The sequence below is a fragment of the Sminthopsis crassicaudata genome, chromosome 2 (genome assembly GCF_048593235.1).
Source record: "Sminthopsis crassicaudata isolate SCR6 chromosome 2, ASM4859323v1, whole genome shotgun sequence".
Lineage (NCBI taxonomy): Eukaryota > Metazoa > Chordata > Mammalia > Dasyuromorphia > Dasyuridae > Sminthopsis > Sminthopsis crassicaudata.
In genome coordinates, this window is record NC_133618.1 from 376,098,184 (window position 1) to 376,113,319 (window position 15,136).

Below are 15,136 nucleotides of genomic sequence, written 5' to 3' on the forward strand. Positions count from 1 at the left end.
AGTAAGTAGATTTATACCAAACAACAATATAAAGATAACTTTGGATGACTTAGGGACTCTGACCAATCAACCATGATTCCAGAGGACTCATGATAAACGTATGCTACTACTCTTCTGATAGAGTACAAATTAAGACATATCCATATATTATCCATATAAAATTTGGAACAATGCATGATGGTAGGGAATAAGCATTTCTACAATACTATGTGTTAGGCACTATGCTAAGCACTAAGTACAAATTTTATTTCATTTGATCCTCTCAGCAACTCTGGGAGTTTGGTGCTATAATATCCATTTTGCCATTGAGGAAACTGATACAGAGGTTGTCACATACCTAATGAAATTACTAAGGATAAGTTTGAGCTTAGGTTCCTGACTCCAGACCCAGTGCTCCATCCATTATACTTACTACCTGGTATAGCTGTCTAGCTGAAGATCAGGGAAAACCTGCCATGACTGAAGGACCTCTCTATAGTTGGGGAGTCAGGATAGGGGAGAAGGAGTCAGAATGGCTCCTGGAATAGGGATAGTGGAGAAGGGTTTGGGAAGGGTTTGGGATTGGGTAGGGGAGAAGAGATTGAGATGGCTCTGGGAGTGCTCTTTTTCCTGCCCACTCCTCAAGGTATGGCAATTGAGGCAACCTATAGAGGTAATGATAAACAGATGGTATTAGTAGAGTGCTAGGCCTGAAGTCAGGAAGACTAGTCAAATTGAGCCTCAGACACTTGGTAGCTGTGTGACCCCTGGGCAAGTCACTTCACCCTGGTTCCCTCAATTTACTCATCTATAAAAAGAAGGAAATGGCAAATCATTCCAGTGTCATTGCCAAGTAAAGATGGGGTTACAAGGTATTGGACACAACTAAAAAATAATAAAAAAAAAAAAACTGAAAATAGGCTTTAGAAACAGTAATAGTAAAATTCGGCCTTCCATGGACTCAGCAATGAGACTCTAGGGCACAGGGAGTGAGGCTGCCAAGGCTGAGCAGTGAGTTACCACAAAGACCTTACATGTAATTAGGTTTTATGATATACTCTGAGGGTGAATGTTATTGGAAATTACACATATGTATGTGTATGTATATATGTGTGTTTTGCATATAACCGCATCACATGAATATGCATTGCATATTTTTTCAATTTTATGTGACCCCAATATGTCATGCAACGTGATTTTAAAAATTACACATGCCTTATGTATATGGTCTGCAACATGCAACTTTTGTATATTTTATGTTCCATGTTGCATTATATGTTTCTGATATGACCCATGTGTCTAGTCTGCTGCATAAAACAGTAATGTATTTGTAATGTTCTATGTACATGCTTATGTTTCTCTACTGTAAGTCAGTTAATGGAAATTTATGGTGTTTGTTACCAGATCCTTATCACTTTTATGCTTTTAGGCAATTCACTTAACCCCCATAGACCTCAGTTTTTTCATCTGCAAAATGAAAATTGAATTATTAGATGTTACAGCTCTACATCTATGATCCAGTGTACCTATACATATGGGAAAATTTTCAGGTTTTGCAAATTTTTATTGGGGGAAGGGTATGAAAGTGTTTCTCATACTACATTGGCCAGAAGATTTGGATCAGAGAAAGCCCTCATGAGCCTGTATGGTGATGGTCTTGGTGCATATCCTCATTGGATAAGGCAGCTTCTTACATGTGATGAAGCTGAGAAAGCCAAAGAGGGGAGGGAAAACGTATTAGCCGCAAGACCCAGAGCTGTATTTGAGGAGATGATCATGTGTTGTTGTAACTATTTTGTCCTGAATCTCCAATGTCCTCTCTGGGTGCTGATGACTCCAGAACTGATATAAGAGCTTTAAGCTATTCTTTATTCAGCCATGAAACAGCCTCAAAGAATCAAATCAATAACCTCTAATAGGATATGTGAGCACAAGGTTGCTCATGACTACCTGCTTTGCTGGGGAATCAAGACTGATGATTCAGTCTGGAGGTGCATATCTGTATCTCTTTGTATTTGGCTACAGAGTATTTGGGTCCCTCTCTTGCTACTGATTTAGTGATTTTTTTTTTTCCTGCACAATTTCTGGGTTTTTCATATCCAGCAATAGAAGTCTTACCCAGACCCACTAAAGCAGGATCCACATCCAAAGTTACTGCCCACACAGAGCTTATTCCCTGATAGGGAGTTTTAATTAAATCATTATATTACATCATAGATACTTTCAGAAATTACAAAACCCAAAATGAGTATTTCTTAAGTATAGGGAGTAGTCAAGACTTTCCAAGAGATTCCTTTGAAAAGGTTAACATGGATAAAATTTTTGTTCTGGGATTGATGACTGTTTTCTTCCATTTCCATTGCTCTGGATATTTGTTATTTTACATCTTATCAAGGACAACTAACTTATGGCCAGCACATAACCAAATTTAAGTTTGGGGATTTAGCTTTTAAAAGGAGATCTGGAGGACAGGAAACGGCATTCACCTGGCAGCAGTGGGCACAGACAGGCTTTGGCTCTTGCTACAGGGAAGCATTGTGACCTTGTGGTTCTACGGCCCCTCCAGGGAACCACGTGCATCAGGGAACTACGTGGCCCCAGGAGAGGATGGAACCACATGGCTCCAGAAATGGCAGCAGGCAGAGCAAAATGAGTATTTCCAGGACCATGCTGGGAGCTGAAGTACAATGCTGGAGCAGGAGCAGTGGAATAATGATGGATTTCATGCACCAAACCTCTTGGATTCAGAAGAGGGCTTCCCAGAGAATCCTGAGTTTCTGGACCAGGCAAAGGAGTTCTTGGCCCAAACATGAGCAGCAAATGATATCACCATGATGTAGAACAGACGTGTCAGACACACAACCTACAAGACATACAACCTACAATCTGCATGTGGCCCATAACACAATCAAGTGTTGCTTGAAATAGATTAAAATATAAGATATATTTAAATAAATTTCAAAAAATAGGTATTAAAATTTTAAAACAAAGCATGGTTTACAAGGATCTTATATACTATTTAGTGCCCCCTGTTTTTATTTGAGATTGAGGCCATCTAATATAGAGAAGCAAATCAGATGAAGAGCAAATTTATTTGGCATGTGATTTGGAATTTAAAGGATGAGTACGGCTTCAACACATAAAGAAGGGAAGAAGTATAGAGAACAGAGTGAGCAAAAGTATGGCTGGAGAGGATAACCCAGTTTGATCAGAGCACACTTGACTGGAAAAGCAGGGGGTTCCAAATGGTGGAAAGCCAAGAATACAGTGTGTATTTTACATGATGAGACAATAGGGAGGGGCAAATACCTGAAGCTTTTTTAGCAGAGTAAAAATAACAAATTTATATCTTAAAGGATATTTTGGATTTTATTCAGAGGAGGTAGGGTATTTAATGAGGCTATGGCAGTATTTCAGATCAATATAAATAGCAAAAGAGTGTAGATGTAAGTGTTATGGAGGTAGTTATTACCATGACTTATTAACCTTTTCGTCTAGTCATTAAAGCAGTATCCAATTTTTGGGCCACATTTGGGGTTTTCTTGGCAGAGATACTGGAATGGTTTACCATTTTCTTCAGTTTATTTTACAGATGAGGAAACTGAGGCAGATAAGATTGAGTAATTTAGCCAGGCAGTGCCTAAAGCCAAATTTTAACTCGGTTCTTCCTGACTTCAGGCTCACAACTCTTTCCACTGTACCACCTTGCTGCCTACATCAATCCATAAGCTCCGCTTATGTGGCAAATACTTTGCTGAGGTCTTTCCTCTTTACAGTCTCTTAGGCAAAATAATGTGTGTACCAGTCATTACATTTGAAGTAAATCTAATTTGAGATTAGCTGGTGAAGTATTAGGAAAATATGTGAGGTAGGCTTTAAGAGAAACAGAAGTACATTTCAAGCATGGGGGAAAACCCAGACAAAGGGACAGAGAACCTTGAGGAAGTTCTATGGGAAGGAACAGGGAAGCCCAGACAAGAAAGATGATACTGGGTTTGACAGGAAGTCATTGATGACTTTTGAGAGAACACTAGTGATGTGACAGAATTAGATTGCAAAGGATTGAGAATAATGAGGTAAAGAAGTTTACAAATGAGAGGGGACAGCTAGGTGGTGCAGTGAGAGCACACTGGACCTGAAACCAAGGTGAGTTCAGATCCTACCACAGATACCAGCTATGTGACCTGATTGCCTCAAAAAATAAAAAGGAATGAAAATTTGGGCAAATTTGTAGATGGTGAGGAGCCAGAGGTGAGAGCATGAGAAAGACTGGATGGTTTCTGGAGCAAAGTGACCTGGTTCAGGTTCTTAGGCCATCATCTTGATGACTCATTCACAAGGCAATTCCCCCTTCCACCACCTGCTAGCCCTTGCCCTCAAATACTAAAAGCAAATAGTTATAGAAATGCTCATAACTTCTACTCATTTCTGGATGAGTACTATCACACATTCAAAGGAGTATAGTGGTTTGTTTTTCAGATGGGAGTCTAGACTTAAACTGGTAAAAGACTAATCTTTTAAAAAAAATTATTTCTGAATTCTTTTAACAGTCTTCATAGAAAACTTTGTGGATACAGATTCATAAAGGACAAAGTACCAGCTACATGAATATGAGCTATTACCATTATCATTACATTTTTGACATTCTTATATAGAATTCAACCAAACTAATCAAACAGGCCTTTCTAGTTTTCTTCTTTTAAAAGTTCTAAATAGTCTAATTATTTAAAGGTTCATTAGATTCTCCAAGCCAATGAATTCAGAGCATTCAGATATTTCTATCCAAAGCTCAGTGAGTTTGAAAAATCTTAAAATGTGCACTGAAGGATGTTTTCCATCCTTCTAGATCCCACAACTTTGAAAGTGACTTAGAGATATTAGACTACAAAATAGAGCCATTAGAGCTATTTTTGATGGTCTAAAATATTGACATTTTGAATGCATATACTGAATTGTTATCTTTGGCCCTTTAAAAAGAGAAAACGAGTATAATGGTACCCTAAGCAGAATTACAACTTTGTGACCCTTCCATAAATCCTTTTGTATCTCTGGATCTTAGTTTTCCTCATCTACAAAGTGGGAATAGTAAGACTTATTTTACTATGTGTTGAAATTGTGTCTGGAATCTCTGACAACTACCCATCAAATCAGTATAGTAGGGAATTAAATAGCAGGAAATAAGATTGCAGAGGATAACCTGGAAGTCATCTACAAATCATCCCAAAGATCAAAGAAGAATGATTTATAAATAACCATAGTTCACATTCTGGTAATATGTGTTGGATCAGTAGAAACCATCTGGGTGTTGCTGTTAGGACTTTCAGGTCCTATGATGTATAAATCTTAGACAAGTTCCAGATTTCCATGGGAAGACCAGCAGAGTAAAAAGTGCTGATCTTTTTAAGATGTAGACATATTGGATGAATTAGCCCTAAGATAGCAAATAGGAGTTGTCTTCCCCTCAAAACCCTTATAAAAATGAGACTTCAAATTCCTCCTCCCCTCCACATTCCATCTCTTCCTTCTCTTGAACCCTAAAGATGACTACCATTACACACACACACACACACAAGTGTATAAAATCATTTTATATGAACTATTTTTCTCTGGATGCAGACAGCTTCCTTATGTCCTTTGTATTTGAGTATAATATCAAAATGACTTAGTTGCTCAAAAGTTTTTCTTAAAACAATATTGCTGTTAGTATGTCTCTTGGTTCTACTCATTTTCACTCTTCATTATTTTATGCAAATTTATCCACATTTTTCTGAAATCAGTAATTCTGTGTATTAATGCTGTAGTCTCAGTAATCCCATTTAATTAAACACTATTACTATTTGGTTGGTGTAGGGAAGCATTTTCATTGCAGCATAGGATTACTGTGTTGTATCTTTTCACCTACTGCCCTTCCTCTTCATTGGGGCAAAAGACAGGTGAACCAGCCCAGAAACTACTATAGTACATATGGCTAAGGGGAAAGCAGAAATCAGAAACCTAAAGATGGATGTTCTTACCCCAAAGATGGCAGCAGCCAGGGTACTTGCAGAGTATTGGGAGTTCCTGGTATGCCACTCTTTGCAAATGTAGGCTTCTTGTGAAAGAAGTGATGGGTTTCCTGAGCACTGCTAGCCTTGTGGGTTGCTTGATTAGTGCACTATTGCTCATTGATATAGTAACAGCCAAGTTAGTTTTGGACTTGTAGCCCTAATCTCTTTGCCAACAGATCTTGGCTGGCAGAGTGCTCATTCCTTCGAGGAGTGCCTCCCACTCCCTGGGAGGCCTACATGAATCTATTAGTTGTTCTGCTGGTGCCCACATTCCTGTAGATGGTCATTTGAGGATCTCCCTCCCTTCCTCAGCCCATTTTAAAAAAAATTTTATTTATAATTTTTTGACAGTATATATGCATGAGTAATTTTTTAAATAACATTATCCCTTGCATTCATTTTTCCAAATTATCCCCACCCTCCACTCCCTCCCCCTGATGACAGCAATCCCATACATTTTACATGTGTTACAATATAACCTAGATACAATATATGTGTGTAAATAACATTTTTTTTTTTTTTTTTGGTTGCACAGTATTAGATTCCGAAGGTATAAGTAACCTGGGTAGATAGACAGTAATGCTAACAATTTACATTCACTTCCCAGTGTTCCTTCTCTGGGTGTAGTTGTTTCTGTCCATCATTGATCAACTGGAAGTGAGTTGGATCTTCTTTATGTTGAAGATATCCACTTCCATCAGAATACATCTTCAAACAACATTGAAGTGTACAGTGATCTTCTGATTCTGCTCATTTCCCTCAGCATCAGTTCATGCAAGTCTCTCCAAGCCTTTCTGTATTCCTCCTGCCCAGCCCATTTTCTAAGAATTCTGCAATGATGCCAATTTGTTACAGACCGGGAGACCAAAGTGCCCAATTGTATCTAAAGGAATTCTGCAACAAATTCAGGGTGATTAGTCCGCACAGAACATGTGACAGAAGTCCATGCAGAGATTTTTGTTCTTAAGATATTTATGTATTTTTACTGAAACTGCTTAAGGAATAAGTGGGCTGAAACATTATAGTATATGGGAGTGTGTGATCAAAATAAATAGGACCTGTAAATGTTCAGCCAAGGTGGAGCTGGCTGCTAAGCATACAAATATTTGACCTAGTGAGAATGAGTTTTTCGTTCCTAATTGCATCTAATAATCTGTTTAACTCATTAACTCCTAACTGCATTCATGATCCATTTAACTCTCACAAAACTTAAAGCAATTTGTTCATGGCCTCACAGCTATTAAGTGTCTGAAGCCAGATTTGAATTCAGTCTGTGGAACTGGGGGCCATTTGGCAATTTCATTGCCTATTACTCAGTTCTGGATTGAGAAGAGTTGTGGTCATTCGAGAATGGAGCCCCTACCTAGGTAGGGACTAGAGTATAGACAGAGAGCAGTGAACATAATACTTCTCTCCAGATCACAACATCTTGGACACATCAAAAATATACATGGCTGCAGAACCAGCTGTGAAAATAGCAGGATATAAAAGCCTAAAGCTTGGGACAGTCACTTGTACCTCAGAGGTAAGCAGACCCCAATAAAATTGAAAGTTGAGAAATAGGCAGGGGTAATGAGCAAATAACAAAAATCTGACTTTATAAAGCTGTTGTGGTGACAGGGAAACTCAGACACAAACTCAAAAGATAATGATTTGAAAGTTTCAAAGACAAAATGAATATTGGGCACAAGCTCAACAAGAATGCCCCAAAGAACTAATGATTTTTAAAAAGGCAAAAAAAAATTTAAAATAAGCTATAGAAAAAAATTGGAAAAGAAATGAGAGCTAGGCAAGAAAATTATTTAAAAGAGAATAGCTTTGTAAAAGGCAAAAAAAATAATTCCTTAAAAATTAGAATTAGTCAAGTGGTAGGCTAATGACACAGACATCAAGAAATAAAAGTCAGAATGAAAAATTTCATAGAAATAACTGAGTTGAAAAATAGATGGAGAGAGGAAAAGGGGATGTCAGGGGATAAAATGGATAGCTAGGTCTTGGAAATAATGAACATGATCTTGGACAGATCTAAGGAGATAGTGCTATGGTCAGAGGTGACAGTGACCTTTACCTAAATTTGGTAAAAAGCAAAAAGGATTTATTAATCTTTGGAGAAAGGGCAACTCCCAACAGACAAAAGTGTCCTCAATAGACGAGTTTAAAGCACCAGCTGCAAACACAGGATTATATAGATTCTAATAAGGAAACCCCCACCCCCTTCTGACCTTTTCTTCCATTGGCTGGGGGAGTCCAGACTCCCATCATTAATTAATTATGGCACAAAGGTCAGGGGGAACAAGGGGGAAATGTATGATAAGTAAGATTGATAACACCAGCTTTTTGGCTACAGTACAAATAAGTTATAATTAGGGGATAGGTGGAGGTGACATTCTTATGAGAGATCTTCACTCAGTTTATCCCATTCAGAGGGTCACAAAGAGTCATACTGAGTACCTGAATAACAACACATTTCATCTTCAGTCTGGGTAAATAATAGCAGTATCTTTTATTCAACAAACATTAATTAAGTGTCTACAGTGTGCCAGATACTGCTAATTTTTCAAGATACAAAAGTGAAATAGCTGCCCTCAAGGAACAACAGGGAAGACAAGTAAATAGTTAAGTATAAGATACAATTAAATACAAGGTCATCTTCAAGGGTAAAGCATTGGGTGGGTCAGGAATGGCCGCCTGATGCCAGAAGGACAGTAAGAAAAAAAAACAAACAATCCTTTCTCAGAGTGTTGTGACAAACCTGCTTCTTAAACTTTAAAGACCTCTGAAAATATGGAAAATAGTGAGCTAGGTTTTGGTCAAGAATTAGAACTATAGAGTTAGTCCATAATGTTTATTAATTTCTCCTACAAACTTTTATACCATTCAGGTTGGTGATCAATTTATCAATCAACAAACATTAAGCCCCTCTATGTGGCAGACATTTTGGTAGCCTAGGAATGCAAATATTAAAAAGCACCCTCTACATTCGGAACTTAAGTTTTAATAGAAATATTTAAATATATAGAGAATACTAAGCCAATACAAAGGAGGTAGTAATTAAAATTGATCAGGAAAGAGTGCTGGGAGAAATCTTTAGCAAAGGGGATGTTAAAAGAGGAGTCCATATTCTTCATCCCACCAGAGGTCAATCTTGGTATCTTAATTTTATTTTCAGCAGCTGGTTATAATCAAGATCTAGTCCTAAAATGTGGGGAATAATGCTCCAAGTCTTAGGTGTTTCTTACAATTCATTTTCTGAATTCCGTCCTAGGGACTCTTTCTCTTTAAGTAGGGCCTCTCCTCACACTGTCCCACAAATGCTGTAGTATCCTGTGGGACCTGCAAACTTCAGTTGTCCTCTCAGCCCTAGAACTGAAAGCTGTGGATCTCCCACAGACAGCAGATTCTCTGCCCTCTGCTACTCCACTCATTAGGCTTGTGCAAGCCTTCCCCCCTGTGGCTGCAGCCCTGGGCTTCTGTTTGGTCATCACAGCTCTGCTTGGCATCCCTCCACAGGGGAAGGACCTTCAGTCTTCTCCATGGAGGCTGACTCTTAAGCTTGTTCTCTCCTTGTTTTGTGGCAGTAGGCCTGGGACTGCTTGCACTTTATTCAGACCAAAGAGGTTGGGCCTTTCCTGGAATCTTGTTTTAGTAGGATAACCGCTTCTTTTGTTTATTTCTGCTTCTCTGTGGTTCCCTCTAAGCTGATATTCTTTTTTTTGTGGAGGAAAATTGGGGAGACTGAAGCATTCTGACCTACTCTGTCTTTACAGAATCTTTTCTGAACATAGAAAAGTTTGAGTGTTTACTCATTTTCCTGGCATTTTTCAAGACTGCTGCTGTAGGCTCCAGCAGGAGTGGTTGGAGGCAAACTAGTAGCTCACAGCACCCTGAGCATAAAGAACTTGTTGTTTTTTGGTGGGTTCTTTTCAGGCCCAGTATACAGGCAACCAGTGAATTAGGAAGATCCACCAAAGCTGAAAGGTCCTACTGCTAACAGGTGTGTCAGTAGCAAAGTCTGTCAGAGGGTAGAGGCCAAGAACAGACATGCCTGAGGCTGTAAAGATAGGCCTTGTGGAGGGCCCTAGCTTTAGAGATCAGGAACCTGCTGACTCTGAGAAATATTATGGACTCATGATCTAAGACTGAAAGACTCAGGATATGTATTTGTCATCTGTCTCCTTGCAGAAAGGTTCATGCCCCTTTCTGGTCACCAAAAGATGAATTCTTTCAGATCCTGAGTGGAGGAATTATGTCCCAGTTTGGTGGAGGGAGTATTGAGGTTCACAGGTAGAAGTTCCATACTGGTGTCACAAGGCTTCTCAAAAGAATTTGGACCTATCTCCAAGTCAAGGGGCAGTTTATTCATAATTGCAATGCCAATTACAGCGGGTTAAGTTCCAAAAGATTTTAGCAAAGAACCAGGAGCAAGAAGATAGATTTATAGGAAAAAAGTAGATTAGTGGCTTCAGATCACTGATATACTAATTTTGTGGCTTTGAGGTAGTACTGAGGACTGGTCTGGTATTGAATTCTATGGCTTAAAGGTGAAAGGGAGGAGTGGTCTGGTATGCAGCACATTATTGTCTCAGAAACTTTGTTATTACTGACAGATTGTTATCTGACAGCCAGATGGCTTCAGGATTAAGGTTAGGTAGCCTTAAGGTTGTTGCTATAGTCTCCCTAGGAGCTACACCAAATCAAGAGGATCCAAGTTGATCAAATCATGGATCCTTGAAGCACTGAAGTCTAATTAAATAATCTTCCCAGATTATTTGCAAACTTGATCTTTTGGCAAAGCTATCAAATGGTCTTTTAAGAAAGGAAACACATACACAACAATCTTCCAAGTGGCTTCTGATTGCTCTGAAGAAAGGAAGTGTATGGGATAAATTGAGTGAAGACACGCTCATGAGAATATAGCCTTAAACTATACCTTACTTGTGACTTGAGACTGTAGCTAAAAAAAAGTTGCAGGTGTTTCTCCCCACCAGTTTCCTACCACCTCTTAATTAGCATTTAAGTACCTCTTTTATTTCTGGGATAGATTTCTGAGATTAGAATATAAACCCAACTCCCCCAAACAATGGGAGAAAAGGCCTGGCAGGGGAATGGAGGGGATTCTGTGTTTAGCCTATTTAATCTTATGTTTTGCAGTTTTTAGTTTGCACTCCTTTTACTGACAAACATCAGATAGGAGATGCCCTTTCTCCTAGAGATCTTAATAAAACCTTTTTTGCTTTCTTTCTTACTCTGAGAATTTTTGTGGTTACACACAAAGGGAAAAGAGCACAGGATGTAGAGTCAAGAATCCTGAGATAATAGGATATGGAACTGGAAGGATTTTAGGGAACAATTCTCATATTACAGGGGAAAAAACTCGGGAGAAGTCAAATGACTCTACTAAGGTCACACATACTAATTAGCAAAATTCAAAAAATATTCCTTCACTCCCAAACAAGTATTTTTTCCACAGTGCCACCCCTGCCTTCTCTGTGCTCTATATTCATAGCTAAATGATCATTTTCACTTTTCTGGAACCCAAAATGTTAGAACAAATTCCAGCTTTCTTTACAGTGGAGGCTGTTTTCCCCCATACCCAGGAAATGTTACTCTTGACATATGTTTATTCATCACTCACCAGAATTAAGAGAACCTCTTTTTCGAGTTGTTTTTTTGTTTTGTTTTGTTTTGGGTTTTTTTTGGCAAAGGAAGGAGTTTCCTCCTCAGGTTGTGTGTCACACTTAATGAGATTTTAATGAAGGAGATGAGTCTAAGATGTGTGATCTCTTTATGAAATGCAAACTTTTTGATTCAGGTCAAAAAGGAAATATCTTGTTTGAGCAAATAAACTGGTTACACCCCTGAGGGTTTTACATACCTAGATGACTTAATAGTTTTAGTTCCAGAGTTAATGAACATAGTTTGAGGAGTTGGTGGGAAAGGTACTTAGAGTAGGGTGGGAGAAAGGGAATTTTCTCTCCTTGCCTCCTGCCACCGGAACAACTGGACTAACAGGAGACAATGCATTCATCTGAGAACACAGACACATATACCCAAAGAAAGGACAACCACAGATACAGATACTAATAATTGCTCAAGGGAAGAGGCAGTGTCACTGAGCTTTTGCTACTTTAAGTTTCTTTCAATGTTTATCCAAAATACTTTCTATGAGTATTATTATCCTCTTATTGCAGATGAGAAAACTGAGGTCAAAGAGGAGAAATGATTTGTTTTCCATCACACAACTAATATTAGGAGTGGCTATGTATACAATTCTGGAGCTAGGTGGCGCTGTGGTTATAATACTGAGCCTAGAGTCAGAAAAACGCATCTTTAGTTCAAATCTGATCACAGATACTAGCTTCGTGAGCCGGGGCAAGTTACTTAACTACTTCAGGGGCAAGTTACTTAACTACTTCAAGGTATGTGGTAAGTGTCATAATGTAATGGAGTGTGCCACATGCCCAAACAACCTGAAAGTTGCCCCAGGAAGACTTAACATTTAAAGTTTTAAGAGTCCTTAACTGTAATGTGGTTAGGGGGTAAGGCCTGAGGGTCACATCCCCCACAGTCATGTGATGTTTGGGTTTGGGTCTTATGTCATTCCTTTTTGGTTCTAGCTGCAGGAACTGAGTGCCTTTTCTTAGCATGGAGTATTTTCCACTTCCTTCTCTAGCTCATTTTAGAGATGAGGAACAGAGGCATCAGAGTTAAGTAATTTGCCCGGAATCACACGGGATCCCAGAGTCCAAGATTCCAGGCCAGATGTAGTTGTCGTAGGGAGTTCTTGAACAATGGTCCTAGTGGGGCTTTGGACTTGAATTTTGTGGAACTAATATAGGGACTGAGCTAAGTAGAACACCCCTCTAGGAGATGATAGGAGTGGGAAGGATATGCCTCCAAAGTATTGAGAGGAAATTTTTATGTTTGTTCTTGCTAATCTTTGAAATAGTACTTTGTAAAAATTGATGTACTATTAAGTGGTCAAATGGAACTGGAGGGCTGGTCAATGGGCCACTATAAATGAGGGGAAACCCAATCCGTGGAGGCTTGAACAAATGGCAGAAAGGCAAGACTGAATTCCCTCTGGGTACTAGACTTCCAAAAGAGGGGTATAGGTTTGAGGAATATAGGGAGCAGCAAAATACAACAGACTTGACCCTTGTGAGAGGAGGACCAAAGGATCCATATTACATAGAATCTGATTTATAGCCAGGAGTAACCTCTGAGATCATTTATATCTTATTCATGTTACAGGTGAGGAAAACTTAGGGAATTTGAGTGACATGCCCAAAATGACATAACTAGAAAGAGAGCTAAAAGAAAGTGTGTTATAAGTTCAAGTTCTCTAAGACTCTGTGACTGTACATTAGGCTGTGATCTCCAAGTCAGGGCTGCTAAATGGCATCATGGTGCACAGACTACCAGGATTGGAGTCAAGAAGGCTCATTTTTCAAAGTTCAGATCTGGCCTGAGACACTCCTTAGCTCTCTGGGCAAGTAACTTAACCTGGTTTGCCTCAGTTTTCTTCAGTTTCCATTGTAAAATGAGTTGGAACAGAAATGGCAAACCACTTCAGTATCTTTGCCAAGAAAACCCCAAACAGAGTCCCAAAGAGTCAAAAATGGCAGAACAGCAAAGAAGTCAGATTGGGTAATTGAAAAAGTCTCTTTCTCCTGTTTACATAGATAAGTCACAATTCTGTTCTGCTAAACAGTGTTTCTAAACAGAGATATGGGAGCATGATTCTATTATGAACAAATGATTTATTTTTGTGGAGAATCCTTTTCATGCTATGGTTAATAAGTCATTCGTTCTTGTCTTGGATCTGAACTACTACATTGGCTGGTGCATCAAACCTACCCTTCTCTCTTTCTGTTAGGGGTGCTGCCATTCTTCTAGTCACATAAGTTTATAACCTGAGTAATCCTTGACTCCTCCCCAACACTCATCCTTCATATTCTCCTTTATACACTTCTTTATGTCCTAATTGCCATTTCTTGAACTTGATATTCCATATCATATTATATTCCATTGATACGGAATGTGCTTTTTCTTGAATGATTTCTAGCTTCTTTTAGTATTCAAGTTTCACCTTCTCCATGAAATCATTCCTAATCCTTTAGCATCTTCTCCCTCCTCAAATCACAGTCTATTTACTTAACTATATAAATGTTATATCAGTTTCCTTTTACTCCTCCCTCCTCAAATCATGGCCTATTTATTTATCAATATAAAATGTTACATTCCTTTCCCTTTACTCTTCCCCAGGAGAATGAAACTCTTTCCCTAGAACCTAGAACACTTGTTTTGTTTTTCCTTTAGAAGGTGCTTTGTGAATAGAACAATAGATTACAATCATATAAACGACTTTTTTGGGGGGGGGTTCAATTAGTTAATTTACAAGCATTTTTTTTCAATAGCTACCAATTGGCAGGTACTGACCTAGGTTTTGGAAACCAGAGTAAGGGTTGAGAGATTCCTCATCAATTAAACCTCAGTCACAACTCTTAAAAGTCTAAAGGAAATGCTGAGATTTAATAGTATGATTATCCAGGACTTGCTGGTTCTGCCGAGAATAAATCTTTCCAAATCTTAGTTCTTTCAGTTATGTTAAAGCTAAAAACAAATAAACCATGTCGGCACCAAAAAGAAAATCCAGAGACAAAACCAAAAGCAGATGATTATTTCTTATGTTAACACAAAGATCAGATAAAGCATTCCCGTACCCTACATATCTGTGTGAACCCTCTCATCAAAATAGGAGCACCATTTTTTACCTTTTTAATAATTTTTATTTCAGTTCATTGAGATAATCAGTGAAAGAGAACTTGTTAAAAATTCCCACCTGCAGTCTCCGGAAATTCAAAGACTGGTCCCAGCGAACTTGGGGACCCGGAACAAGGATGCTAACTCATAGAAAGTCAGAACTCGGAACATAGAAGGGTAGACCTGGAAGAGGTCCTTAGAGATCGACTTGTCCAATCCGCCCCTTTTACTGAGAACGCAGATCCGAAAAGTGACTTGACTTACTGCATCTTGGCCGGTCCGTGAACAGGTCCCACGTACCGAGGCGCGGAGCTTTCCCCTCTTCATTCCCGGGAGTGCCTCAC

General features: G+C 38.9%; 1 protein-coding gene across 2 annotated transcripts in view; it reads left to right on the top strand.

The window, feature by feature from the left end:
• DEGS2 (delta 4-desaturase, sphingolipid 2) overlaps window positions 1-15,136 on the top strand; it is a 134,817-nt gene that overhangs the window by 50,375 nt on the left and 69,306 nt on the right. The window lies entirely within an intron of this gene.